At 42.1% G+C, this 22,751-nt stretch overlaps 42 non-coding genes across 42 annotated transcripts; all 42 read left to right on the top strand.

Moving 5' to 3' along the window:
- The first annotated feature begins 164 nt into the window (after window positions 1-164).
- On the top strand, window positions 165-283 carry LOC141305911 (5S ribosomal RNA). Its single transcript, XR_012344874.1, has one exon. It is a non-coding gene; the product is annotated as a 5S ribosomal RNA (ribosomal RNA).
- Window positions 284-367: 84 nt separating this feature from the next.
- LOC141305910 (5S ribosomal RNA) lies at window positions 368-486 on the top strand. Its single transcript, XR_012344873.1, has one exon. It is a non-coding gene; the product is annotated as a 5S ribosomal RNA (ribosomal RNA).
- A 753-nt stretch (window positions 487-1,239) lies between these two features.
- On the top strand, window positions 1,240-1,358 carry LOC141305909 (5S ribosomal RNA). Its single transcript, XR_012344872.1, has one exon. It is a non-coding gene; the product is annotated as a 5S ribosomal RNA (ribosomal RNA).
- A 753-nt stretch (window positions 1,359-2,111) lies between these two features.
- Window positions 2,112-2,230, top strand: LOC141305908 (5S ribosomal RNA). The gene has a single exon (XR_012344871.1). It is a non-coding gene; the product is annotated as a 5S ribosomal RNA (ribosomal RNA).
- An 84-nt stretch (window positions 2,231-2,314) lies between these two features.
- LOC141305906 (5S ribosomal RNA) lies at window positions 2,315-2,433 on the top strand. The gene has a single exon (XR_012344868.1). It is a non-coding gene; the product is annotated as a 5S ribosomal RNA (ribosomal RNA).
- A 753-nt stretch (window positions 2,434-3,186) lies between these two features.
- On the top strand, window positions 3,187-3,305 carry LOC141305905 (5S ribosomal RNA). Its single transcript, XR_012344867.1, has one exon. It is a non-coding gene; the product is annotated as a 5S ribosomal RNA (ribosomal RNA).
- A 753-nt stretch (window positions 3,306-4,058) lies between these two features.
- On the top strand, window positions 4,059-4,177 carry LOC141305904 (5S ribosomal RNA). Its single transcript, XR_012344866.1, has one exon. It is a non-coding gene; the product is annotated as a 5S ribosomal RNA (ribosomal RNA).
- An 84-nt stretch (window positions 4,178-4,261) lies between these two features.
- On the top strand, window positions 4,262-4,380 carry LOC141305903 (5S ribosomal RNA). The gene has a single exon (XR_012344865.1). It is a non-coding gene; the product is annotated as a 5S ribosomal RNA (ribosomal RNA).
- Window positions 4,381-5,133: 753 nt separating this feature from the next.
- On the top strand, window positions 5,134-5,252 carry LOC141305902 (5S ribosomal RNA). The gene has a single exon (XR_012344864.1). It is a non-coding gene; the product is annotated as a 5S ribosomal RNA (ribosomal RNA).
- Window positions 5,253-6,005: 753 nt separating this feature from the next.
- LOC141305900 (5S ribosomal RNA) lies at window positions 6,006-6,124 on the top strand. Its single transcript, XR_012344863.1, has one exon. It is a non-coding gene; the product is annotated as a 5S ribosomal RNA (ribosomal RNA).
- An 84-nt stretch (window positions 6,125-6,208) lies between these two features.
- On the top strand, window positions 6,209-6,327 carry LOC141305899 (5S ribosomal RNA). The gene has a single exon (XR_012344862.1). It is a non-coding gene; the product is annotated as a 5S ribosomal RNA (ribosomal RNA).
- Window positions 6,328-7,080: 753 nt separating this feature from the next.
- On the top strand, window positions 7,081-7,199 carry LOC141305898 (5S ribosomal RNA). The gene has a single exon (XR_012344861.1). It is a non-coding gene; the product is annotated as a 5S ribosomal RNA (ribosomal RNA).
- A 753-nt stretch (window positions 7,200-7,952) lies between these two features.
- LOC141305897 (5S ribosomal RNA) lies at window positions 7,953-8,071 on the top strand. The gene has a single exon (XR_012344860.1). It is a non-coding gene; the product is annotated as a 5S ribosomal RNA (ribosomal RNA).
- Window positions 8,072-8,155: 84 nt separating this feature from the next.
- On the top strand, window positions 8,156-8,274 carry LOC141305896 (5S ribosomal RNA). The gene has a single exon (XR_012344859.1). It is a non-coding gene; the product is annotated as a 5S ribosomal RNA (ribosomal RNA).
- Window positions 8,275-8,358: 84 nt separating this feature from the next.
- Window positions 8,359-8,477, top strand: LOC141305894 (5S ribosomal RNA). Its single transcript, XR_012344856.1, has one exon. It is a non-coding gene; the product is annotated as a 5S ribosomal RNA (ribosomal RNA).
- A 753-nt stretch (window positions 8,478-9,230) lies between these two features.
- LOC141305893 (5S ribosomal RNA) lies at window positions 9,231-9,349 on the top strand. The gene has a single exon (XR_012344855.1). It is a non-coding gene; the product is annotated as a 5S ribosomal RNA (ribosomal RNA).
- Window positions 9,350-10,102: 753 nt separating this feature from the next.
- LOC141305892 (5S ribosomal RNA) lies at window positions 10,103-10,221 on the top strand. The gene has a single exon (XR_012344854.1). It is a non-coding gene; the product is annotated as a 5S ribosomal RNA (ribosomal RNA).
- An 84-nt stretch (window positions 10,222-10,305) lies between these two features.
- Window positions 10,306-10,424, top strand: LOC141305891 (5S ribosomal RNA). The gene has a single exon (XR_012344853.1). It is a non-coding gene; the product is annotated as a 5S ribosomal RNA (ribosomal RNA).
- An 84-nt stretch (window positions 10,425-10,508) lies between these two features.
- LOC141305889 (5S ribosomal RNA) lies at window positions 10,509-10,627 on the top strand. Its single transcript, XR_012344852.1, has one exon. It is a non-coding gene; the product is annotated as a 5S ribosomal RNA (ribosomal RNA).
- A 753-nt stretch (window positions 10,628-11,380) lies between these two features.
- LOC141307488 (5S ribosomal RNA) lies at window positions 11,381-11,499 on the top strand. Its single transcript, XR_012346440.1, has one exon. It is a non-coding gene; the product is annotated as a 5S ribosomal RNA (ribosomal RNA).
- Window positions 11,500-11,583: 84 nt separating this feature from the next.
- Window positions 11,584-11,702, top strand: LOC141305888 (5S ribosomal RNA). The gene has a single exon (XR_012344851.1). It is a non-coding gene; the product is annotated as a 5S ribosomal RNA (ribosomal RNA).
- A 753-nt stretch (window positions 11,703-12,455) lies between these two features.
- On the top strand, window positions 12,456-12,574 carry LOC141307048 (5S ribosomal RNA). Its single transcript, XR_012346004.1, has one exon. It is a non-coding gene; the product is annotated as a 5S ribosomal RNA (ribosomal RNA).
- Window positions 12,575-12,658: 84 nt separating this feature from the next.
- Window positions 12,659-12,777, top strand: LOC141305887 (5S ribosomal RNA). Its single transcript, XR_012344850.1, has one exon. It is a non-coding gene; the product is annotated as a 5S ribosomal RNA (ribosomal RNA).
- Window positions 12,778-13,530: 753 nt separating this feature from the next.
- On the top strand, window positions 13,531-13,649 carry LOC141305886 (5S ribosomal RNA). Its single transcript, XR_012344849.1, has one exon. It is a non-coding gene; the product is annotated as a 5S ribosomal RNA (ribosomal RNA).
- An 84-nt stretch (window positions 13,650-13,733) lies between these two features.
- Window positions 13,734-13,852, top strand: LOC141305885 (5S ribosomal RNA). Its single transcript, XR_012344848.1, has one exon. It is a non-coding gene; the product is annotated as a 5S ribosomal RNA (ribosomal RNA).
- A 753-nt stretch (window positions 13,853-14,605) lies between these two features.
- On the top strand, window positions 14,606-14,724 carry LOC141305884 (5S ribosomal RNA). The gene has a single exon (XR_012344846.1). It is a non-coding gene; the product is annotated as a 5S ribosomal RNA (ribosomal RNA).
- Window positions 14,725-14,808: 84 nt separating this feature from the next.
- Window positions 14,809-14,927, top strand: LOC141305882 (5S ribosomal RNA). The gene has a single exon (XR_012344844.1). It is a non-coding gene; the product is annotated as a 5S ribosomal RNA (ribosomal RNA).
- A 753-nt stretch (window positions 14,928-15,680) lies between these two features.
- Window positions 15,681-15,799, top strand: LOC141305881 (5S ribosomal RNA). Its single transcript, XR_012344843.1, has one exon. It is a non-coding gene; the product is annotated as a 5S ribosomal RNA (ribosomal RNA).
- Window positions 15,800-16,552: 753 nt separating this feature from the next.
- On the top strand, window positions 16,553-16,671 carry LOC141305880 (5S ribosomal RNA). The gene has a single exon (XR_012344842.1). It is a non-coding gene; the product is annotated as a 5S ribosomal RNA (ribosomal RNA).
- An 84-nt stretch (window positions 16,672-16,755) lies between these two features.
- LOC141305878 (5S ribosomal RNA) lies at window positions 16,756-16,874 on the top strand. The gene has a single exon (XR_012344841.1). It is a non-coding gene; the product is annotated as a 5S ribosomal RNA (ribosomal RNA).
- Window positions 16,875-17,627: 753 nt separating this feature from the next.
- LOC141305877 (5S ribosomal RNA) lies at window positions 17,628-17,746 on the top strand. The gene has a single exon (XR_012344840.1). It is a non-coding gene; the product is annotated as a 5S ribosomal RNA (ribosomal RNA).
- A 753-nt stretch (window positions 17,747-18,499) lies between these two features.
- LOC141305875 (5S ribosomal RNA) lies at window positions 18,500-18,618 on the top strand. The gene has a single exon (XR_012344838.1). It is a non-coding gene; the product is annotated as a 5S ribosomal RNA (ribosomal RNA).
- An 84-nt stretch (window positions 18,619-18,702) lies between these two features.
- LOC141305874 (5S ribosomal RNA) lies at window positions 18,703-18,821 on the top strand. Its single transcript, XR_012344837.1, has one exon. It is a non-coding gene; the product is annotated as a 5S ribosomal RNA (ribosomal RNA).
- Window positions 18,822-18,905: 84 nt separating this feature from the next.
- Window positions 18,906-19,024, top strand: LOC141305873 (5S ribosomal RNA). The gene has a single exon (XR_012344835.1). It is a non-coding gene; the product is annotated as a 5S ribosomal RNA (ribosomal RNA).
- Window positions 19,025-19,777: 753 nt separating this feature from the next.
- LOC141305872 (5S ribosomal RNA) lies at window positions 19,778-19,896 on the top strand. The gene has a single exon (XR_012344834.1). It is a non-coding gene; the product is annotated as a 5S ribosomal RNA (ribosomal RNA).
- Window positions 19,897-19,980: 84 nt separating this feature from the next.
- LOC141305871 (5S ribosomal RNA) lies at window positions 19,981-20,099 on the top strand. Its single transcript, XR_012344833.1, has one exon. It is a non-coding gene; the product is annotated as a 5S ribosomal RNA (ribosomal RNA).
- A 753-nt stretch (window positions 20,100-20,852) lies between these two features.
- On the top strand, window positions 20,853-20,971 carry LOC141305869 (5S ribosomal RNA). Its single transcript, XR_012344831.1, has one exon. It is a non-coding gene; the product is annotated as a 5S ribosomal RNA (ribosomal RNA).
- Window positions 20,972-21,724: 753 nt separating this feature from the next.
- On the top strand, window positions 21,725-21,843 carry LOC141305867 (5S ribosomal RNA). The gene has a single exon (XR_012344830.1). It is a non-coding gene; the product is annotated as a 5S ribosomal RNA (ribosomal RNA).
- Window positions 21,844-21,927: 84 nt separating this feature from the next.
- Window positions 21,928-22,046, top strand: LOC141305866 (5S ribosomal RNA). Its single transcript, XR_012344829.1, has one exon. It is a non-coding gene; the product is annotated as a 5S ribosomal RNA (ribosomal RNA).
- Window positions 22,047-22,130: 84 nt separating this feature from the next.
- LOC141305865 (5S ribosomal RNA) lies at window positions 22,131-22,249 on the top strand. Its single transcript, XR_012344828.1, has one exon. It is a non-coding gene; the product is annotated as a 5S ribosomal RNA (ribosomal RNA).
- An 84-nt stretch (window positions 22,250-22,333) lies between these two features.
- LOC141305864 (5S ribosomal RNA) lies at window positions 22,334-22,452 on the top strand. Its single transcript, XR_012344827.1, has one exon. It is a non-coding gene; the product is annotated as a 5S ribosomal RNA (ribosomal RNA).
- An 84-nt stretch (window positions 22,453-22,536) lies between these two features.
- On the top strand, window positions 22,537-22,655 carry LOC141307477 (5S ribosomal RNA). The gene has a single exon (XR_012346429.1). It is a non-coding gene; the product is annotated as a 5S ribosomal RNA (ribosomal RNA).
- The last annotated feature ends 96 nt before the right edge of the window (window positions 22,656-22,751 follow it).

Here is a 22,751-nt window from a genome sequence, read left to right as displayed (position 1 = left end):
TTAGTCTTGTAACTCGGCTGATAAGGCCGATTGTTACACTTGGATGGGAGACCGCCTGGGAATACCAGGTGCTGTAAGCTTTTGCCTTTTCTTCACTATTTATATAATATGCTGGCTTTTACGGAGGCTGATCTTTAAATAGCCCACTTTTTGGAGCAGCCCTCGCTTACGGCCATACCGCGCTGAGAGCGCCCGATCTCGTCTGATCTCGGAAGCTAAGCAGCGTCGGGCCTGCTTAGTACTTGGATGGGAGACCGCCTGGGAATACCAGGTGCTGTAAGCTTTTGCCTTTTCTTCACTATTTATATAATATGCTGGCTTTTACGGAGGCTGATCTTTAAATAGCCCACTTTTTGGAGCAGCCCTCGCTTACGGCCATACCGCGCTGAGAGCGCCCGATCTCGTCTGATCTCGGAAGCTAAGCAGCGTCGGGCCTGCTTAGTACTTGGATGGGAGACCGCCTGGGAATACCAGGTGCTGTAAGCTTTTGCCTTTTCTTCACTATTTATATAATATGCTGGCTTTTAGAAAGACGTGTTTTACCGCTCTATTTATTACAATCATTTAAATGTATTATAGAGTTTTAAGTGTTTTACATGTTTTTTAGGCCATTTTATTACTCTTAACATTTTAAGTGAGTGTGTGTCTTTAAAAAATGGATGGTTGGCCTGCCATGTGACTAGACACATGACAGGAAGCAGGAAGTACAACTGTATAAGAGAGCAGCATGACAAACAAAGGACAGTCACCAAACTGTTGGATTGAGGAGTTGCTAATTTTAGAGCTCACCTTTCCATTCACCACCTGCAAACTTTGGATTACACTTTCTGTGGATTGTATATACACCGGTGGACACTCACATTGGACTTATCAACACACTGGGATTTTTGGACTGTTTTTAGGGTATGGACAAATGAACTGTATTCTTTTAACAGCGTTTACCTCGTTTTATCGTGTTGTTTTAAAGTCTTTTATGTGAACCTTGTAAATAAACCAAATCTATTTAAACCAATCTTCTTTTATGTCTCATTCTTTTAACCACTAGTCATCTCTCACAGTTAAATCTGACCCCATTTTAGTCTTGTAACTCGGCTGATAAGGCCGATTGTTACACTTGGATGGGAGACCGCCTGGCAATACCAGGTGCTGTAAGCTTTTGCCTTTTCTTCACTATTTATATAATATGCTGGCTTTTACGGAGGCTGATCTTTAAATAGCCCACTTTTTGGAGCAGCCCTCGCTTACGGCCATACCGCGCTGAGAGCGCCCGATCTCGTCTGATCTCGGAAGCTAAGCAGCGTCGGGCCTGCTTAGTACTTGGATGGGAGACCGCCTGGGAATACCAGGTGCTGTAAGCTTTTGCCTTTTCTTCACTATTTATATAATATGCTGGCTTTTAGAAAGACGTGTTTTACCGCTCTATTTATTACAATCATTTAAATGTATTATAGAGTTTTAAGTGTTTTACATGTTTTTTAGGCCATTTTATTACTCTTAACATTTTAAGTGAGTGTGTGTCTTTAAAAAATGGATGGTTGGCCTGCCATGTGACTAGACACATGACAGGAAGCAGGAAGTACAACTGTATAAGAGAGCAGCATGACAAACAAAGGACAGTCACCAAACTGTTGGATTGAGGAGTTGCTAATTTTAGAGCTCACCTTTCCATTCACCACCTGCAAACTTTGGATTACACTTTCTGTGGATTGTATATACACCGGTGGACACTCACATTGGACTTATCAACACACTGGGATTCTTGGACTGTTTTTAGGGTATGGACAAATGAACTGTATTCTTTTAACAGCGTTTACCTCGTTTTATCGTGTTGTTTTAAAGTCTTTTATGTGAACCTTGTAAATAAACCAAATCTATTTAAACCAATCTTCTTTTATGTCTCATTCTTTTAACCACTAGTCATCTCTCACAGTTAAATCTGATCCCATTTTAGTCTTGTAACTCGGCTGATAAGGCCGATTGTTACACTTGGATGGGAGACCGCCTGGGAATACCAGGTGCTGTAAGCTTTTGCCTTTTCTTCACTATTTATATAATATGCTGGCTTTTACGGAGGCTGATCTTTAAATAGCCCACTTTTTGGAGCAGCCCTCGCTTACGGCCATACCGCGCTGAGAGCGCCCGATCTCGTCTGATCTCGGAAGCTAAGCAGCGTCGGGCCTGCTTAGTACTTGGATGGGAGACCGCCTGGGAATACCAGGTGCTGTAAGCTTTTGCCTTTTCTTCACTATTTATATAATATGCTGGCTTTTACGGAGGCTGATCTTTAAATAGCCCACTTTTTGGAGCAGCCCTCGCTTACGGCCATACCGCGCTGAGAGCGCCCGATCTCGTCTGATCTCGGAAGCTAAGCAGCGTCGGGCCTGCTTAGTACTTGGATGGGAGACCGCCTGGGAATACCAGGTGCTGTAAGCTTTTGCCTTTTCTTCACTATTTATATAATATGCTGGCTTTTAGAAAGACGTGTTTTACCGCTCTATTTATTACAATCATTTAAATGTATTATAGAGTTTTAAGTGTTTTACATGTTTTTTAGGCCATTTTATTACTCTTAACATTTTAAGTGAGTGTGTGTCTTTAAAAAATGGATGGTTGGCCTGCCATGTGACTAGACACATGACAGGAAGCAGGAAGTACAACTGTATAAGAGAGCAGCATGACAAACAAAGGACAGTCACCAAACTGTTGGATTGAGGAGTTGCTAATTTTAGAGCTCACCTTTCCATTCACCACCTGCAAACTTTGGATTACACTTTCTGTGGATTGTATATACACCGGTGGACACTCACATTGGACTTATCAACACACTGGGATTCTTGGACTGTTTTTAGGGTATGGACAAATGAACTGTATTCTTTTAACAGCGTTTACCTCGTTTTATCGTGTTGTTTTAAAGTCTTTTATGTGAACCTTGTAAATAAACCAAATCTATTTAAACCAATCTTCTTTTATGTCTCATTCTTTTAACCACTAGTCATCTCTCACAGTTAAATCTGATCCCATTTTAGTCTTGTAACTCGGCTGATAAGGCCGATTGTTACACTTGGATGGGAGACCGCCTGGGAATACCAGGTGCTGTAAGCTTTTGCCTTTTCTTCACTATTTATATAATATGCTGGCTTTTACGGAGGCTGATCTTTAAATAGCCCACTTTTTGGAGCAGCCCTCGCTTACGGCCATACCGCGCTGAGAGCGCCCGATCTCGTCTGATCTCGGAAGCTAAGCAGCGTCGGGCCTGCTTAGTACTTGGATGGGAGACCGCCTGGGAATACCAGGTGCTGTAAGCTTTTGCCTTTTCTTCACTATTTATATAATATGCTGGCTTTTAGAAAGACGTGTTTTACCGCTCTATTTATTACAATCATTTAAATGTATTATAGAGTTTTAAGTGTTTTACATGTTTTTTAGGCCATTTTATTACTCTTAACATTTTAAGTGAGTGTGTGTCTTTAAAAAATGGATGGTTGGCCTGCCATGTGACTAGACACATGACAGGAAGCAGGAAGTACAACTGTATAAGAGAGCAGCATGACAAACAAAGGACAGTCACCAAACTGTTGGATTGAGGAGTTGCTAATTTTAGAGCTCACCTTTCCATTCACCACCTGCAAACTTTGGATTACACTTTCTGTGGATTGTATATACACCGGTGGACACTCACATTGGACTTATCAACACACTGGGATTCTTGGACTGTTTTTAGGGTATGGACAAATGAACTGTATTCTTTTAACAGCGTTTACCTCGTTTTATCGTGTTGTTTTAAAGTCTTTTATGTGAACCTTGTAAATAAACCAAATCTATTTAAACCAATCTTCTTTTATGTCTCATTCTTTTAACCACTAGTCATCTCTCACAGTTAAATCTGATCCCATTTTAGTCTTGTAACTCGGCTGATAAGGCCGATTGTTACACTTGGATGGGAGACCGCCTGGGAATACCAGGTGCTGTAAGCTTTTGCCTTTTCTTCACTATTTATATAATATGCTGGCTTTTACGGAGGCTGATCTTTAAATAGCCCACTTTTTGGAGCAGCCCTCGCTTACGGCCATACCGCGCTGAGAGCGCCCGATCTCGTCTGATCTCGGAAGCTAAGCAGCGTCGGGCCTGCTTAGTACTTGGATGGGAGACCGCCTGGGAATACCAGGTGCTGTAAGCTTTTGCCTTTTCTTCACTATTTATATAATATGCTGGCTTTTACGGAGGCTGATCTTTAAATAGCCCACTTTTTGGAGCAGCCCTCGCTTACGGCCATACCGCGCTGAGAGCGCCCGATCTCGTCTGATCTCGGAAGCTAAGCAGCGTCGGGCCTGCTTAGTACTTGGATGGGAGACCGCCTGGGAATACCAGGTGCTGTAAGCTTTTGCCTTTTCTTCACTATTTATATAATATGCTGGCTTTTAGAAAGACGTGTTTTACCGCTCTATTTATTACAATCATTTAAATGTATTATAGAGTTTTAAGTGTTTTACATGTTTTTTAGGCCATTTTATTACTCTTAACATTTTAAGTGAGTGTGTGTCTTTAAAAAATGGATGGTTGGCCTGCCATGTGACTAGACACATGACAGGAAGCAGGAAGTACAACTGTATAAGAGAGCAGCATGACAAACAAAGGACAGTCACCAAACTGTTGGATTGAGGAGTTGCTAATTTTAGAGCTCACCTTTCCATTCACCACCTGCAAACTTTGGATTACACTTTCTGTGGATTGTATATACACCGGTGGACACTCACATTGGACTTATCAACACACTGGGATTTTTGGACTGTTTTTAGGGTATGGACAAATGAACTGTATTCTTTTAACAGCGTTTACCTCGTTTTATCGTGTTGTTTTAAAGTCTTTTATGTGAACCTTGTAAATAAACCAAATCTATTTAAACCAATCTTCTTTTATGTCTCATTCTTTTAACCACTAGTCATCTCTCACAGTTAAATCTGACCCCATTTTAGTCTTGTAACTCGGCTGATAAGGCCGATTGTTACACTTGGATGGGAGACCGCCTGGCAATACCAGGTGCTGTAAGCTTTTGCCTTTTCTTCACTATTTATATAATATGCTGGCTTTTACGGAGGCTGATCTTTAAATAGCCCACTTTTTGGAGCAGCCCTCGCTTACGGCCATACCGCGCTGAGAGCGCCCGATCTCGTCTGATCTCGGAAGCTAAGCAGCGTCGGGCCTGCTTAGTACTTGGATGGGAGACCGCCTGGGAATACCAGGTGCTGTAAGCTTTTGCCTTTTCTTCACTATTTATATAATATGCTGGCTTTTAGAAAGACGTGTTTTACCGCTCTATTTATTACAATCATTTAAATGTATTATAGAGTTTTAAGTGTTTTACATGTTTTTTAGGCCATTTTATTACTCTTAACATTTTAAGTGAGTGTGTGTCTTTAAAAAATGGATGGTTGGCCTGCCATGTGACTAGACACATGACAGGAAGCAGGAAGTACAACTGTATAAGAGAGCAGCATGACAAACAAAGGACAGTCACCAAACTGTTGGATTGAGGAGTTGCTAATTTTAGAGCTCACCTTTCCATTCACCACCTGCAAACTTTGGATTACACTTTCTGTGGATTGTATATACACCGGTGGACACTCACATTGGACTTATCAACACACTGGGATTCTTGGACTGTTTTTAGGGTATGGACAAATGAACTGTATTCTTTTAACAGCGTTTACCTCGTTTTATCGTGTTGTTTTAAAGTCTTTTATGTGAACCTTGTAAATAAACCAAATCTATTTAAACCAATCTTCTTTTATGTCTCATTCTTTTAACCACTAGTCATCTCTCACAGTTAAATCTGATCCCATTTTAGTCTTGTAACTCGGCTGATAAGGCCGATTGTTACACTTGGATGGGAGACCGCCTGGGAATACCAGGTGCTGTAAGCTTTTGCCTTTTCTTCACTATTTATATAATATGCTGGCTTTTACGGAGGCTGATCTTTAAATAGCCCACTTTTTGGAGCAGCCCTCGCTTACGGCCATACCGCGCTGAGAGCGCCCGATCTCGTCTGATCTCGGAAGCTAAGCAGCGTCGGGCCTGCTTAGTACTTGGATGGGAGACCGCCTGGGAATACCAGGTGCTGTAAGCTTTTGCCTTTTCTTCACTATTTATATAATATGCTGGCTTTTACGGAGGCTGATCTTTAAATAGCCCACTTTTTGGAGCAGCCCTCGCTTACGGCCATACCGCGCTGAGAGCGCCCGATCTCGTCTGATCTCGGAAGCTAAGCAGCGTCGGGCCTGCTTAGTACTTGGATGGGAGACCGCCTGGGAATACCAGGTGCTGTAAGCTTTTGCCTTTTCTTCACTATTTATATAATATGCTGGCTTTTAGAAAGACGTGTTTTACCGCTCTATTTATTACAATCATTTAAATGTATTATAGAGTTTTAAGTGTTTTACATGTTTTTTAGGCCATTTTATTACTCTTAACATTTTAAGTGAGTGTGTGTCTTTAAAAAATGGATGGTTGGCCTGCCATGTGACTAGACACATGACAGGAAGCAGGAAGTACAACTGTATAAGAGAGCAGCATGACAAACAAAGGACAGTCACCAAACTGTTGGATTGAGGAGTTGCTAATTTTAGAGCTCACCTTTCCATTCACCACCTGCAAACTTTGGATTACACTTTCTGTGGATTGTATATACACCGGTGGACACTCACATTGGACTTATCAACACACTGGGATTCTTGGACTGTTTTTAGGGTATGGACAAATGAACTGTATTCTTTTAACAGCGTTTACCTCGTTTTATCGTGTTGTTTTAAAGTCTTTTATGTGAACCTTGTAAATAAACCAAATCTATTTAAACCAATCTTCTTTTATGTCTCATTCTTTTAACCACTAGTCATCTCTCACAGTTAAATCTGATCCCATTTTAGTCTTGTAACTCGGCTGATAAGGCCGATTGTTACACTTGGATGGGAGACCGCCTGGGAATACCAGGTGCTGTAAGCTTTTGCCTTTTCTTCACTATTTATATAATATGCTGGCTTTTACGGAGGCTGATCTTTAAATAGCCCACTTTTTGGAGCAGCCCTCGCTTACGGCCATACCGCGCTGAGAGCGCCCGATCTCGTCTGATCTCGGAAGCTAAGCAGCGTCGGGCCTGCTTAGTACTTGGATGGGAGACCGCCTGGGAATACCAGGTGCTGTAAGCTTTTGCCTTTTCTTCACTATTTATATAATATGCTGGCTTTTAGAAAGACGTGTTTTACCGCTCTATTTATTACAATCATTTAAATGTATTATAGAGTTTTAAGTGTTTTACATGTTTTTTAGGCCATTTTATTACTCTTAACATTTTAAGTGAGTGTGTGTCTTTAAAAAATGGATGGTTGGCCTGCCATGTGACTAGACACATGACAGGAAGCAGGAAGTACAACTGTATAAGAGAGCAGCATGACAAACAAAGGACAGTCACCAAACTGTTGGATTGAGGAGTTGCTAATTTTAGAGCTCACCTTTCCATTCACCACCTGCAAACTTTGGATTACACTTTCTGTGGATTGTATATACACCGGTGGACACTCACATTGGACTTATCAACACACTGGGATTCTTGGACTGTTTTTAGGGTATGGACAAATGAACTGTATTCTTTTAACAGCGTTTACCTCGTTTTATCGTGTTGTTTTAAAGTCTTTTATGTGAACCTTGTAAATAAACCAAATCTATTTAAACCAATCTTCTTTTATGTCTCATTCTTTTAACCACTAGTCATCTCTCACAGTTAAATCTGATCCCATTTTAGTCTTGTAACTCGGCTGATAAGGCCGATTGTTACACTTGGATGGGAGACCGCCTGGGAATACCAGGTGCTGTAAGCTTTTGCCTTTTCTTCACTATTTATATAATATGCTGGCTTTTACGGAGGCTGATCTTTAAATAGCCCACTTTTTGGAGCAGCCCTCGCTTACGGCCATACCGCGCTGAGAGCGCCCGATCTCGTCTGATCTCGGAAGCTAAGCAGCGTCGGGCCTGCTTAGTACTTGGATGGGAGACCGCCTGGGAATACCAGGTGCTGTAAGCTTTTGCCTTTTCTTCACTATTTATATAATATGCTGGCTTTTACGGAGGCTGATCTTTAAATAGCCCACTTTTTGGAGCAGCCCTCGCTTACGGCCATACCGCGCTGAGAGCGCCCGATCTCGTCTGATCTCGGAAGCTAAGCAGCGTCGGGCCTGCTTAGTACTTGGATGGGAGACCGCCTGGGAATACCAGGTGCTGTAAGCTTTTGCCTTTTCTTCACTATTTATATAATATGCTGGCTTTTACGGAGGCTGATCTTTAAATAGCCCACTTTTTGGAGCAGCCCTCGCTTACGGCCATACCGCGCTGAGAGCGCCCGATCTCGTCTGATCTCGGAAGCTAAGCAGCGTCGGGCCTGCTTAGTACTTGGATGGGAGACCGCCTGGGAATACCAGGTGCTGTAAGCTTTTGCCTTTTCTTCACTATTTATATAATATGCTGGCTTTTAGAAAGACGTGTTTTACCGCTCTATTTATTACAATCATTTAAATGTATTATAGAGTTTTAAGTGTTTTACATGTTTTTTAGGCCATTTTATTACTCTTAACATTTTAAGTGAGTGTGTGTCTTTAAAAAATGGATGGTTGGCCTGCCATGTGACTAGACACATGACAGGAAGCAGGAAGTACAACTGTATAAGAGAGCAGCATGACAAACAAAGGACAGTCACCAAACTGTTGGATTGAGGAGTTGCTAATTTTAGAGCTCACCTTTCCATTCACCACCTGCAAACTTTGGATTACACTTTCTGTGGATTGTATATACACCGGTGGACACTCACATTGGACTTATCAACACACTGGGATTCTTGGACTGTTTTTAGGGTATGGACAAATGAACTGTATTCTTTTAACAGCGTTTACCTCGTTTTATCGTGTTGTTTTAAAGTCTTTTATGTGAACCTTGTAAATAAACCAAATCTATTTAAACCAATCTTCTTTTATGTCTCATTCTTTTAACCACTAGTCATCTCTCACAGTTAAATCTGATCCCATTTTAGTCTTGTAACTCGGCTGATAAGGCCGATTGTTACACTTGGATGGGAGACCGCCTGGGAATACCAGGTGCTGTAAGCTTTTGCCTTTTCTTCACTATTTATATAATATGCTGGCTTTTACGGAGGCTGATCTTTAAATAGCCCACTTTTTGGAGCAGCCCTCGCTTACGGCCATACCGCGCTGAGAGCGCCCGATCTCGTCTGATCTCGGAAGCTAAGCAGCGTCGGGCCTGCTTAGTACTTGGATGGGAGACCGCCTGGGAATACCAGGTGCTGTAAGCTTTTGCCTTTTCTTCACTATTTATATAATATGCTGGCTTTTAGAAAGACGTGTTTTACCGCTCTATTTATTACAATCATTTAAATGTATTATAGAGTTTTAAGTGTTTTACATGTTTTTTAGGCCATTTTATTACTCTTAACATTTTAAGTGAGTGTGTGTCTTTAAAAAATGGATGGTTGGCCTGCCATGTGACTAGACACATGACAGGAAGCAGGAAGTACAACTGTATAAGAGAGCAGCATGACAAACAAAGGACAGTCACCAAACTGTTGGATTGAGGAGTTGCTAATTTTAGAGCTCACCTTTCCATTCACCACCTGCAAACTTTGGATTACACTTTCTGTGGATTGTATATACACCGGTGGACACTCACATTGGACTTATCAACACACTGGGATTCTTGGACTGTTTTTAGGGTATGGACAAATGAACTGTATTCTTTTAACAGCGTTTACCTCGTTTTATCGTGTTGTTTTAAAGTCTTTTATGTGAACCTTGTAAATAAACCAAATCTATTTAAACCAATCTTCTTTTATGTCTCATTCTTTTAACCACTAGTCATCTCTCACAGTTAAATCTGATCCCATTTTAGTCTTGTAACTCGGCTGATAAGGCCGATTGTTACACTTGGATGGGAGACCGCCTGGGAATACCAGGTGCTGTAAGCTTTTGCCTTTTCTTCACTATTTATATAATATGCTGGCTTTTACGGAGGCTGATCTTTAAATAGCCCACTTTTTGGAGCAGCCCTCGCTTACGGCCATACCGCGCTGAGAGCGCCCGATCTCGTCTGATCTCGGAAGCTAAGCAGCGTCGGGCCTGCTTAGTACTTGGATGGGAGACCGCCTGGGAATACCAGGTGCTGTAAGCTTTTGCCTTTTCTTCACTATTTATATAATATGCTGGCTTTTACGGAGGCTGATCTTTAAATAGCCCACTTTTTGGAGCAGCCCTCGCTTACGGCCATACCGCGCTGAGAGCGCCCGATCTCGTCTGATCTCGGAAGCTAAGCAGCGTCGGGCCTGCTTAGTACTTGGATGGGAGACCGCCTGGGAATACCAGGTGCTGTAAGCTTTTGCCTTTTCTTCACTATTTATATAATATGCTGGCTTTTACGGAGGCTGATCTTTAAATAGCCCACTTTTTGGAGCAGCCCTCGCTTACGGCCATACCGCGCTGAGAGCGCCCGATCTCGTCTGATCTCGGAAGCTAAGCAGCGTCGGGCCTGCTTAGTACTTGGATGGGAGACCGCCTGGGAATACCAGGTGCTGTAAGCTTTTGCCTTTTCTTCACTATTTATATAATATGCTGGCTTTTAGAAAGACGTGTTTTACCGCTCTATTTATTACAATCATTTAAATGTATTATAGAGTTTTAAGTGTTTTACATGTTTTTTAGGCCATTTTATTACTCTTAACATTTTAAGTGAGTGTGTGTCTTTAAAAAATGGATGGTTGGCCTGCCATGTGACTAGACACATGACAGGAAGCAGGAAGTACAACTGTATAAGAGAGCAGCATGACAAACAAAGGACAGTCACCAAACTGTTGGATTGAGGAGTTGCTCATTTTAGAGCTCACCTTTCCATTCACCACCTGCAAACTTTGGATTACACTTTCTGTGGATTGTATATACACCGGTGGACACTCACATTGGACTTATCAACACACTGGGATTCTTGGACTGTTTTTAGGGTATGGACAAATGAACTGTATTCTTTTAACAGCGTTTACCTCGTTTTATCGTGTTGTTTTAAAGTCTTTTATGTGAACCTTGTAAATAAACCAAATCTATTTAAACCAATCTTCTTTTATGTCTCATTCTTTTAACCACTAGTCATCTCTCACAGTTAAATCTGATCCCATTTTAGTCTTGTAACTCGGCTGATAAGGCCGATTGTTACACTTGGATGGGAGACCGCCTGGGAATACCAGGTGCTGTAAGCTTTTGCCTTTTCTTCACTATTTATATAATATGCTGGCTTTTACGGAGGCTGATCTTTAAATAGCCCACTTTTTGGAGCAGCCCTCGCTTACGGCCATACCGCGCTGAGAGCGCCCGATCTCGTCTGATCTCGGAAGCTAAGCAGCGTCGGGCCTGCTTAGTACTTGGATGGGAGACCGCCTGGGACTACCAGGTGCTGTAAGCTTTTGCCTTTTCTTCACTATTTATATAATATGCTGGCTTTTACGGAGGCTGATCTTTAAATAGCCCACTTTTTGGAGCAGCCCTCGCTTACGGCCATACCGCGCTGAGAGCGCCCGATCTCGTCTGATCTCGGAAGCTAAGCAGCGTCGGGCCTGCTTAGTACTTGGATGGGAGACCGCCTGGGAATACCAGGTGCTGTAAGCTTTTGCCTTTTCTTCACTATTTATATAATATGCTGGCTTTTAGAAAGACGTGTTTTACCGCTCTATTTATTACAATCATTTAAATGTATTATAGAGTTTTAAGTGTTTTACATGTTTTTTAGGCCATTTTATTACTCTTAACATTTTAAGTGAGTGTGTGTCTTTAAAAAATGGATGGTTGGCCTGCCATGTGACTAGACACATGACAGGAAGCAGGAAGTACAACTGTATAAGAGAGCAGCATGACAAACAAAGGACAGTCACCAAACTGTTGGATTGAGGAGTTGCTAATTTTAGAGCTCACCTTTCCATTCACCACCTGCAAACTTTGGATTACACTTTCTGTGGATTGTATATACACCGGTGGACACTCACATTGGACTTATCAACACACTGGGATTCTTGGACTGTTTTTAGGGTATGGACAAATGAACTGTATTCTTTTAACAGCGTTTACCTCGTTTTATCGTGTTGTTTTAAAGTCTTTTATGTGAACCTTGTAAATAAACCAAATCTATTTAAACCAATCTTCTTTTATGTCTCATTCTTTTAACCACTAGTCATCTCTCACAGTTAAATCTGATCCCATTTTAGTCTTGTAACTCGGCTGATAAGGCCGATTGTTACACTTGGATGGGAGACCGCCTGGGAATACCAGGTGCTGTAAGCTTTTGCCTTTTCTTCACTATTTATATAATATGCTGGCTTTTACGGAGGCTGATCTTTAAATAGCCCACTTTTTGGAGCAGCCCTCGCTTACGGCCATACTGCGCTGAGAGCGCCCGATCTCGTCTGATCTCGGAAGCTAAGCAGCGTCGGGCCTGCTTAGTACTTGGATGGGAGACCGCCTGGGAATACCAGGTGCTGTAAGCTTTTGCCTTTTCTTCACTATTTATATAATATGCTGGCTCTTACGGAGGCTGATCTTTAAATAGCCCACTTTTTGGAACAGCCCTCGCTTACGGCCATACCGCGCTGAGAGCGCCCGATCTCGTCTGATCTCGGAAGCTAAGCAGCGTCGGGCCTGCTTAGTACTTGGATGGGAGACCGCCTGGGAATACCAGGTGCTGTAAGCTTTTGCCTTTTCTTCACTATTTATATAATATGCTGGCTTTTAGAAAGACGTGTTTTACCGCTCTATTTATTACAATCATTTAAATGTATTATAGAGTTTTAAGTGTTTTACATGTTTTTTAGGCCATTTTATTACTCTTAACATTTTAAGTGAGTGTGTGTCTTTAAAAAATGGATGGTTGGCCTGCCATGTGACTAGACACATGACAGGAAGCAGGAAGTACAACTGTATAAGAGAGCAGCATGACAAACAAAGGACAGTCACCAAACTGTTGGATTGAGGAGTTGCTAATTTTAGAGCTCACCTTTCCATTCACCACCTGCAAACTTTGGATTACACTTTCTGTGGATTGTATATACACCGGTGGACACTCACATTGGACTTATCAACACACTGGGATTCTTGGACTGTTTTTAGGGTATGGACAAATGAACTGTATTCTTTTAACAGCGTTTACCTCGTTTTATCGTGTTGTTTTAAAGTCTTTTATGTGAACCTTGTAAATAAACCAAATCTATTTAAACCAATCTTCTTTTATGTCTCATTCTTTTAACCACTAGTCATCTCTCACAGTTAAATCTGATCCCATTTTAGTCTTGTAACTCGGCTGATAAGGCCGATTGTTACACTTGGATGGGAGACCGCCTGGGAATACCAGGTGCTGTAAGCTTTTGCCTTTTCTTCACTATTTATATAATATGCTGGCTTTTACGGAGGCTGATCTTTAAATAGCCCACTTTTTGGAGCAGCCCTCGCTTACGGCCATACCGCGCTGAGAGCGCCCGATCTCGTCTGATCTCGGAAGCTAAGCAGCGTCGGGCCTGCTTAGTACTTGGATGGGAGACCGCCTGGGAATACCAGGTGCTGTAAGCTTTTGCCTTTTCTTCACTATTTATATAATATGCTGGCTTTTACGGAGGCTGATCTTTAAATAGCCCACTTTTTGGAGCAGCCCTCGCTTACGGCCATACCGCGCTGAGAGCGCCCGATCTCGTCTGATCTCGGAAGCTAAGCAGCGTCGGGCCTGCTTAGTACTTGGATGGGAGACCGCCTGGGAATACCAGGTGCTGTAAGCTTTTGCCTTTTCTTCACTATTTATATAATATGCTGGCTTTTAGAAAGACGTGTTTTACCGCTCTATTTATTACAATCATTTAAATGTATTATAGAGTTTTAAGTGTTTTACATGTTTTTTAGGCCATTTTATTACTCTTAACATTTTAAGTGAGTGTGTGTCTTTAAAAAATGGATGGTTGGCCTGCCATGTGACTAGACACATGACAGGAAGCAGGAAGTACAACTGTATAAGAGAGCAGCATGACAAACAAAGGACAGTCACCAAACTGTTGGATTGAGGAGTTGCTAATTTTAGAGCTCACCTTTCCATTCACCACCTGCAAACTTTGGATTACACTTTCTGTGGATTGTATATACACCGGTGGACACTCACATTGGACTTATCAACACACTGGGATTCTTGGACTGTTTTTAGGGTATGGACAAATGAACTGTATTCTTTTAACAGCGTTTACCTCGTTTTATCGTGTTGTTTTAAAGTCTTTTATGTGAACCTTGTAAATAAACCAAATCTATTTAAACCAATCTTCTTTTATGTCTCATTCTTTTAACCACTAGTCATCTCTCACAGTTAAATCTGATCCCATTTTAGTCTTGTAACTCGGCTGATAAGGCCGATTGTTACACTTGGATGGGAGACCGCCTGGGAATACCAGGTGCTGTAAGCTTTTGCCTTTTCTTCACTATTTATATAATATGCTGGCTTTTACGGAGGCTGATCTTTAAATAGCCCACTTTTTGGAGCAGCCCTCGCTTACGGCCATACCGCGCTGAGAGCGCCCGATCTCGTCTGATCTCGGAAGCTAAGCAGCGTCGGGCCTGCTTAGTACTTGGATGGGAGACCGCCTGGGAATACCAGGTGCTGTAAGCTTTTGCCTTTTCTTCACTATTTATATAATATGCTGGCTTTTACGGAGGCTGATCTTTAAATAGCCCACTTTTTGGAGCAGCCCTCGCTTACGGCCATACCGCGCTGAGAGCGCCCGATCTCGTCTGATCTCGGAAGCTAAGCAGCGTCGGGCCTGCTTAGTACTTGGATGGGAGACCGCCTGGGAATACCAGGTGCTGTAAGCTTTTGCCTTTTCTTCACTATTTATATAATATGCTGGCTTTTAGAAAGACGTGTTTTACCGCTCTATTTATTACAATCATTTAAATGTATTATAGAGTTTTAAGTGTTTTACATGTTTTTTAGGCCATTTTATTACTCTTAACATTTTAAGTGAGTGTGTGTCTTTAAAAAATGGATGGTTGGCCTGCCATGTGACTAGACACATGACAGGAAGCAGGAAGTACAACTGTATAAGAGAGCAGCATGACAAACAAAGGACAGTCACCAAACTGTTGGATTGAGGAGTTGCTAATTTTAGAGCTCACCTTTCCATTCACCACCTGCAAACTTTGGATTACACTTTCTGTGGATTGTATATACACCGGTGGACACTCACATTGGACTTATCAACACACTGGGATTTTTGGACTGTTTTTAGGGTATGGACAAATGAACTGTATTCTTTTAACAGCGTTTACCTCGTTTTATCGTGTTGTTTTAAAGTCTTTTATGTGAACCTTGTAAATAAACCAAATCTATTTAAACCAATCTTCTTTTATGTCTCATTCTTTTAACCACTAGTCATCTCTCACAGTTAAATCTGACCCCATTTTAGTCTTGTAACTCGGCTGATAAGGCCGATTGTTACACTTGGATGGGAGACCGCCTGGCAATACCAGGTGCTGTAAGCTTTTGCCTTTTCTTCACTATTTATATAATATGCTGGCTTTTACGGAGGCTGATCTTTAAATAGCCCACTTTTTGGAGCAGCCCTCGCTTACGGCCATACCGCGCTGAGAGCGCCCGATCTCGTCTGATCTCGGAAGCTAAGCAGCGTCGGGCCTGCTTAGTACTTGGATGGGAGACCGCCTGGGAATACCAGGTGCTGTAAGCTTTTGCCTTTTCTTCACTATTTATATAATATGCTGGCTTTTAGAAAGACGTGTTTTACCGCTCTATTTATTACAATCATTTAAATGTATTATAGAGTTTTAAGTGTTTTACATGTTTTTTAGGCCATTTTATTACTCTTAACATTTTAAGTGAGTGTGTGTCTTTAAAAAATGGATGGTTGGCCTGCCATGTGACTAGACACATGACAGGAAGCAGGAAGTACAACTGTATAAGAGAGCAGCATGACAAACAAAGGACAGTCACCAAACTGTTGGATTGAGGAGTTGCTAATTTTAGAGCTCACCTTTCCATTCACCACCTGCAAACTTTGGATTACACTTTCTGTGGATTGTATATACACCGGTGGACACTCACATTGGACTTATCAACACACTGGGATTCTTGGACTGTTTTTAGGGTATGGACAAATGAACTGTATTCTTTTAACAGCGTTTACCTCGTTTTATCGTGTTGTTTTAAAGTCTTTTATGTGAACCTTGTAAATAAACCAAATCTATTTAAACCAATCTTCTTTTATGTCTCATTCTTTTAACCACTAGTCATCTCTCACAGTTAAATCTGATCCCATTTTAGTCTTGTAACTCGGCTGATAAGGCCGATTGTTACACTTGGATGGGAGACCGCCTGGGAATACCAGGTGCTGTAAGCTTTTGCCTTTTCTTCACTATTTATATAATATGCTGGCTTTTACGGAGGCTGATCTTTAAATAGCCCACTTTTTGGAGCAGCCCTCGCTTACGGCCATACCGCGCTGAGAGCGCCCGATCTCGTCTGATCTCGGAAGCTAAGCAGCGTCGGGCCTGCTTAGTACTTGGATGGGAGACCGCCTGGGAATACCAGGTGCTGTAAGCTTTTGCCTTTTCTTCACTATTTATATAATATGCTGGCTTTTACGGAGGCTGATCTTTAAATAGCCCACTTTTTGGAGCAGCCCTCGCTTACGGCCATACCGCGCTGAGAGCGCCCGATCTCGTCTGATCTCGGAAGCTAAGCAGCGTCGGGCCTGCTTAGTACTTGGATGGGAGACCGCCTGGGAATACCAGGTGCTGTAAGCTTTTGCCTTTTCTTCACTATTTATATAATATGCTGGCTTTTAGAAAGACGTGTTTTACCGCTCTATTTATTACAATCATTTAAATGTATTATAGAGTTTTAAGTGTTTTACATGTTTTTTAGGCCATTTTATTACTCTTAACATTTTAAGTGAGTGTGTGTCTTTAAAAAATGGATGGTTGGCCTGCCATGTGACTAGACACATGACAGGAAGCAGGAAGTACAACTGTATAAGAGAGCAGCATGACAAACAAAGGACAGTCACCAAACTGTTGGATTGAGGAGTTGCTAATTTTAGAGCTCACCTTTCCATTCACCACCTGCAAACTTTGGATTACACTTTCTGTGGATTGTATATACACCGGTGGACACTCACATTGGACTTATCAACACACTGGGATTCTTGGACTGTTTTTAGGGTATGGACAAATGAACTGTATTCTTTTAACAGCGTTTACCTCGTTTTATCGTGTTGTTTTAAAGTCTTTTATGTGAACCTTGTAAATAAACCAAATCTATTTAAACCAATCTTCTTTTATGTCTCATTCTTTTAACCACTAGTCATCTCTCACAGTTAAATCTGATCCCATTTTAGTCTTGTAACTCGGCTGATAAGGCCGATTGTTACACTTGGATGGGAGACCGCCTGGGAATACCAGGTGCTGTAAGCTTTTGCCTTTTCTTCACTATTTATATAATATGCTGGCTTTTACGGAGGCTGATCTTTAAATAGCCCACTTTTTGGAGCAGCCCTCGCTTACGGCCATACCGCGCTGAGAGCGCCCGATCTCGTCTGATCTCGGAAGCTAAGCAGCGTCGGGCCTGCTTAGTACTTGGATGGGAGACCGCCTGGGAATACCAGGTGCTGTAAGCTTTTGCCTTTTCTTCACTATTTATATAATATGCTGGCTTTTAGAAAGACGTGTTTTACCGCTCTATTTATTACAATCATTTAAATGTATTATAGAGTTTTAAGTGTTTTACATGTTTTTTAGGCCATTTTATTACTCTTAACATTTTAAGTGAGTGTGTGTCTTTAAAAAATGGATGGTTGGCCTGCCATGTGACTAGACACATGACAGGAAGCAGGAAGTACAACTGTATAAGAGAGCAGCATGACAAACAAAGGACAGTCACCAAACTGTTGGATTGAGGAGTTGCTAATTTTAGAGCTCACCTTTCCATTCACCACCTGCAAACTTTGGATTACACTTTCTGTGGATTGTATATACACCGGTGGACACTCACATTGGACTTATCAACACACTGGGATTCTTGGACTGTTTTTAGGGTATGGACAAATGAACTGTATTCTTTTAACAGCGTTTACCTCGTTTTATCGTGTTGTTTTAAAGTCTTTTATGTGAACCTTGTAAATAAACCAAATCTATTTAAACCAATCTTCTTTTATGTCTCATTCTTTTAACCACTAGTCATCTCTCACAGTTAAATCTGATCCCATTTTAGTCTTGTAACTCGGCTGATAAGGCCGATTGTTACACTTGGATGGGAGACCGCCTGGGAATACCAGGTGCTGTAAGCTTTTGCCTTTTCTTCACTATTTATATAATATGCTGGCTTTTACGGAGGCTGATCTTTAAATAGCCCACTTTTTGGAGCAGCCCTCGCTTACGGCCATACCGCGCTGAGAGCGCCCGATCTCGTCTGATCTCGGAAGCTAAGCAGCGTCGGGCCTGCTTAGTACTTGGATGGGAGACCGCCTGGGAATACCAGGTGCTGTAAGCTTTTGCCTTTTCTTCACTATTTATATAATATGCTGGCTTTTACGGAGGCTGATCTTTAAATAGCCCACTTTTTGGAGCAGCCCTCGCTTACGGCCATACCGCGCTGAGAGCGCCCGATCTCGTCTGATCTCGGAAGCTAAGCAGCGTCGGGCCTGCTTAGTACTTGGATGGGAGACCGCCTGGGAATACCAGGTGCTGTAAGCTTTTGCCTTTTCTTCACTATTTATATAATATGCTGGCTTTTACGGAGGCTGATCTTTAAATAGCCCACTTTTTGGAGCAGCCCTCGCTTACGGCCATACCGCGCTGAGAGCGCCCGATCTCGTCTGATCTCGGAAGCTAAGCAGCGTCGGGCCTGCTTAGTACTTGGATGGGAGACCGCCTGGGAATACCAGGTGCTGTAAGCTTTTGCCTTTTCTTCACTATTTATATAATATGCTGGCTTTTAGAAAGACGTGTTTTACCGCTCTATTTATTACAATCATTTAAATGTATTATAGAGTTTTAAGTGTTTTACATGTTTTTTAGGCCATTTTATTACTCTTAACATTTTAAGTGAGTGTGTGTCTTTAAAAAATGGATGGTTGGCCTGCCATGTGACTAGACACATGACAGGAAGCAGGAAGTACAACTGTATAAGAGAGCAGCATGACAAACAAAGGACAGTCACCAAACTGTTGGATTGAGGAGTTGCTCATTTTAGAGCTCACCTTTCCATTCACCACCTGCAAACTTTGGATTACACTTTCTGTGGATTGTATATACACCGGTGGACACTCACATTGGACTTATCAACACACTGGGATTCTTGGACTGTTTTTAGGGTATGGACAAATGAACTGTATTCTTTTAACAGCGTTTACCTCGTTTTATCGTGTTGTTTTAAAGTCTTTTATGTGAACCTTGTAAATAAACCAAATCTATTTAAACCAATCTTCTTTTATGTCTCATTCTTTTAACCACTAGTCATCTCTCACAGTTAAATCTGATCCCATTTTAGTCTTGTAACTCGGCTGATAAGGCCGATTGTTACACTTGGATGGGAGACCGCCTGGGAATACCAGGTGCTGTAAGCTTTTGCCTTTTCTTCACTATTTATATAATATGCTGGCTTTTACGGAGGCTGATCTTTAAATAGCCCACTTTTTGGAGCAGCCCTCGCTTACGGCCATACCGCGCTGAGAGCGCCCGATCTCGTCTGATCTCGGAAGCTAAGCAGCGTCGGGCCTGCTTAGTACTTGGATGGGAGACCGCCTGGGAATACCAGGTGCTGTAAGCTTTTGCCTTTTCTTCACTATTTATATAATATGCTGGCTTTTACGGAGGCTGATCTTTAAATAGCCCACTTTTTGGAGCAGCCCTCGCTTACGGCCATACCGCGCTGAGAGCGCCCGATCTCGTCTGATCTCGGAAGCTAAGCAGCGTCGGGCCTGCTTAGTACTTGGATGGGAGACCGCCTGGGAATACCAGGTGCTGTAAGCTTTTGCCTTTTCTTCACTATTTATATAATATGCTGGCTTTTAGAAAGACGTGTTTTACCGCTCTATTTATTACAATCATTTAAATGTATTATAGAGTTTTAAGTGTTTTACATGTTTTTTAGGCCATTTTATTACTCTTAACATTTTAAGTGAGTGTGTGTCTTTAAAAAATGGATGGTTGGCCTGCCATGTGACTAGACACATGACAGGAAGCAGGAAGTACAACTGTATAAGAGAGCAGCATGACAAACAAAGGACAGTCACCAAACTGTTGGATTGAGGAGTTGCTAATTTTAGAGCTCACCTTTCCATTCACCACCTGCAAACTTTGGATTACACTTTCTGTGGATTGTATATACACCGGTGGACACTCACATTGGACTTATCAACACACTGGGATTCTTGGACTGTTTTTAGGGTATGGACAAATGAACTGTATTCTTTTAACAGCGTTTACCTCGTTTTATCGTGTTGTTTTAAAGTCTTTTATGTGAACCTTGTAAATAAACCAAATCTATTTAAACCAATCTTCTTTTATGTCTCATTCTTTTAACCACTAGTCATCTCTCACAGTTAAATCTGATCCCATTTTAGTCTTGTAACTCGGCTGATAAGGCCGATTGTTACACTTGGATGGGAGACCGCCTGGGAATACCAGGTGCTGTAAGCTTTTGCCTTTTCTTCACTATTTATATAATATGCTGGCTTTTACGGAGGCTGATCTTTAAATAGCCCACTTTTTGGAGCAGCCCTCGCTTACGGCCATACCGCGCTGAGAGCGCCCGATCTCGTCTGATCTCGGAAGCTAAGCAGCGTCGGGCCTGCTTAGTACTTGGATGGGAGACCGCCTGGGAATACCAGGTGCTGTAAGCTTTTGCCTTTTCTTCACTATTTATATAATATGCTGGCTTTTAGAAAGACGTGTTTTACCGCTCTATTTATTACAATCATTTAAATGTATTATAGAGTTTTAAGTGTTTTACATGTTTTTTAGGCCATTTTATTACTCTTAACATTTTAAGTGAGTGTGTGTCTTTAAAAAATGGATGGTTGGCCTGCCATGTGACTAGACACATGACAGGAAGCAGGAAGTACAACTGTATAAGAGAGCAGCATGACAAACAAAGGACAGTCACCAAACTGTTGGATTGAGGAGTTGCTAATTTTAGAGCTCACCTTTCCATTCACCACCTGCAAACTTTGGATTACACTTTCTGTGGATTGTATATACACCGGTGGACACTCACATTGGACTTATCAACACACTGGGATTCTTGGACTGTTTTTAGGGTATGGACAAATGAACTGTATTCTTTTAACAGCGTTTACCTCGTTTTATCGTGTTGTTTTAAAGTCTTTTATGTGAACCTTGTAAATAAACCAAATCTATTTAAACCAATCTTCTTTTATGTCTCATTCTTTTAACCACTAGTCATCTCTCACAGTTAAATCTGATCCCATTTTAGTCTTGTAACTCGGCTGATAAGGCCGATTGTTACACTTGGATGGGAGACCGCCTGGGAATACCAGGTGCTGTAAGCTTTTGCCTTTTCTTCACTATTTATATAATATGCTGGCTTTTACGGAGGCTGATCTTTAAATAGCCCACTTTTTGGAGCAGCCCTCGCTTACGGCCATACCGCGCTGAGAGCGCCCGATCTCGTCTGATCTCGGAAGCTAAGCAGCGTCGGGCCTGCTTAGTACTTGGATGGGAGACCGCCTGGGAATACCAGGTGCTGTAAGCTTTTGCCTTTTCTTCACTATTTATATAATATGCTGGCTTTTACGGAGGCTGATCTTTAAATAGCCCACTTTTTGGAGCAGCCCTCGCTTACGGCCATACCGCGCTGAGAGCGCCCGATCTCGTCTGATCTCGGAAGCTAAGCAGCGTCGGGCCTGCTTAGTACTTGGATGGGAGACCGCCTGGGAATACCAGGTGCTGTAAGCTTTTGCCTTTTCTTCACTATTTATATAATATGCTGGCTTTTACGGAGGCTGATCTTTAAATAGCCCACTTTTTGGAGCAGCCCTCGCTTACGGCCATACCGCGCTGAGAGCGCCCGATCTCGTCTGATCTCGGAAGCTAAGCAGCGTCGGGCCTGCTTAGTACTTGGATGGGAGACCGCCTGGGAATACCAGGTGCTGTAAGCTTTTGCCTTTTCTTCACTATTTATATAATATGCTGGCTTTTACGGAGGCTGATCTTTAAATAGCCCACTTTTTGGAGCAGCCCTCGCTTACGGCCATACCGCGCTGAGAGCGCCCGATCTCGTCTGATCTCGGAAGCTAAGCAGCGTCGGGCCTGCTTAGTACTTGGATGGGAGACCGCCTGGGAATACCAGGTGCTGTAAGCTTTTGCCTTTTCTTCACTATTTATATAATATGCTGGCTTTTACGGAGGCTGATCTTTAAATAGCCCACTTTTTGGAGCAGCCCTCGCTTACGGCCATACCGCGCTGAGAGCGCCCGATCTCGTCTGATCTCCGAAGCTAAGCAGCGTCGGGCCTGCTTAGTACTTGGATGGGAGACCGCCTGGGAATACCAGGTGCTGTAAGCTTTTGCCTTTTCTTCACTATTTATATAATATGCTGGCTTTTAGAAAGACGTGTTTTACCGCTCTATTTATTACAATCATTTAAATGTATTATAGAGT

This window comes from Garra rufa, unplaced genomic scaffold (assembly GCF_049309525.1).
Source record: "Garra rufa unplaced genomic scaffold, GarRuf1.0 hap1_unplaced_002, whole genome shotgun sequence".
Taxonomy (NCBI): Eukaryota; Metazoa; Chordata; class Actinopteri; order Cypriniformes; family Cyprinidae; genus Garra; species Garra rufa.
Note: the sequence above shows the minus strand (reverse complement) of the source record. Positions and strands in the feature narration are given on the sequence as shown.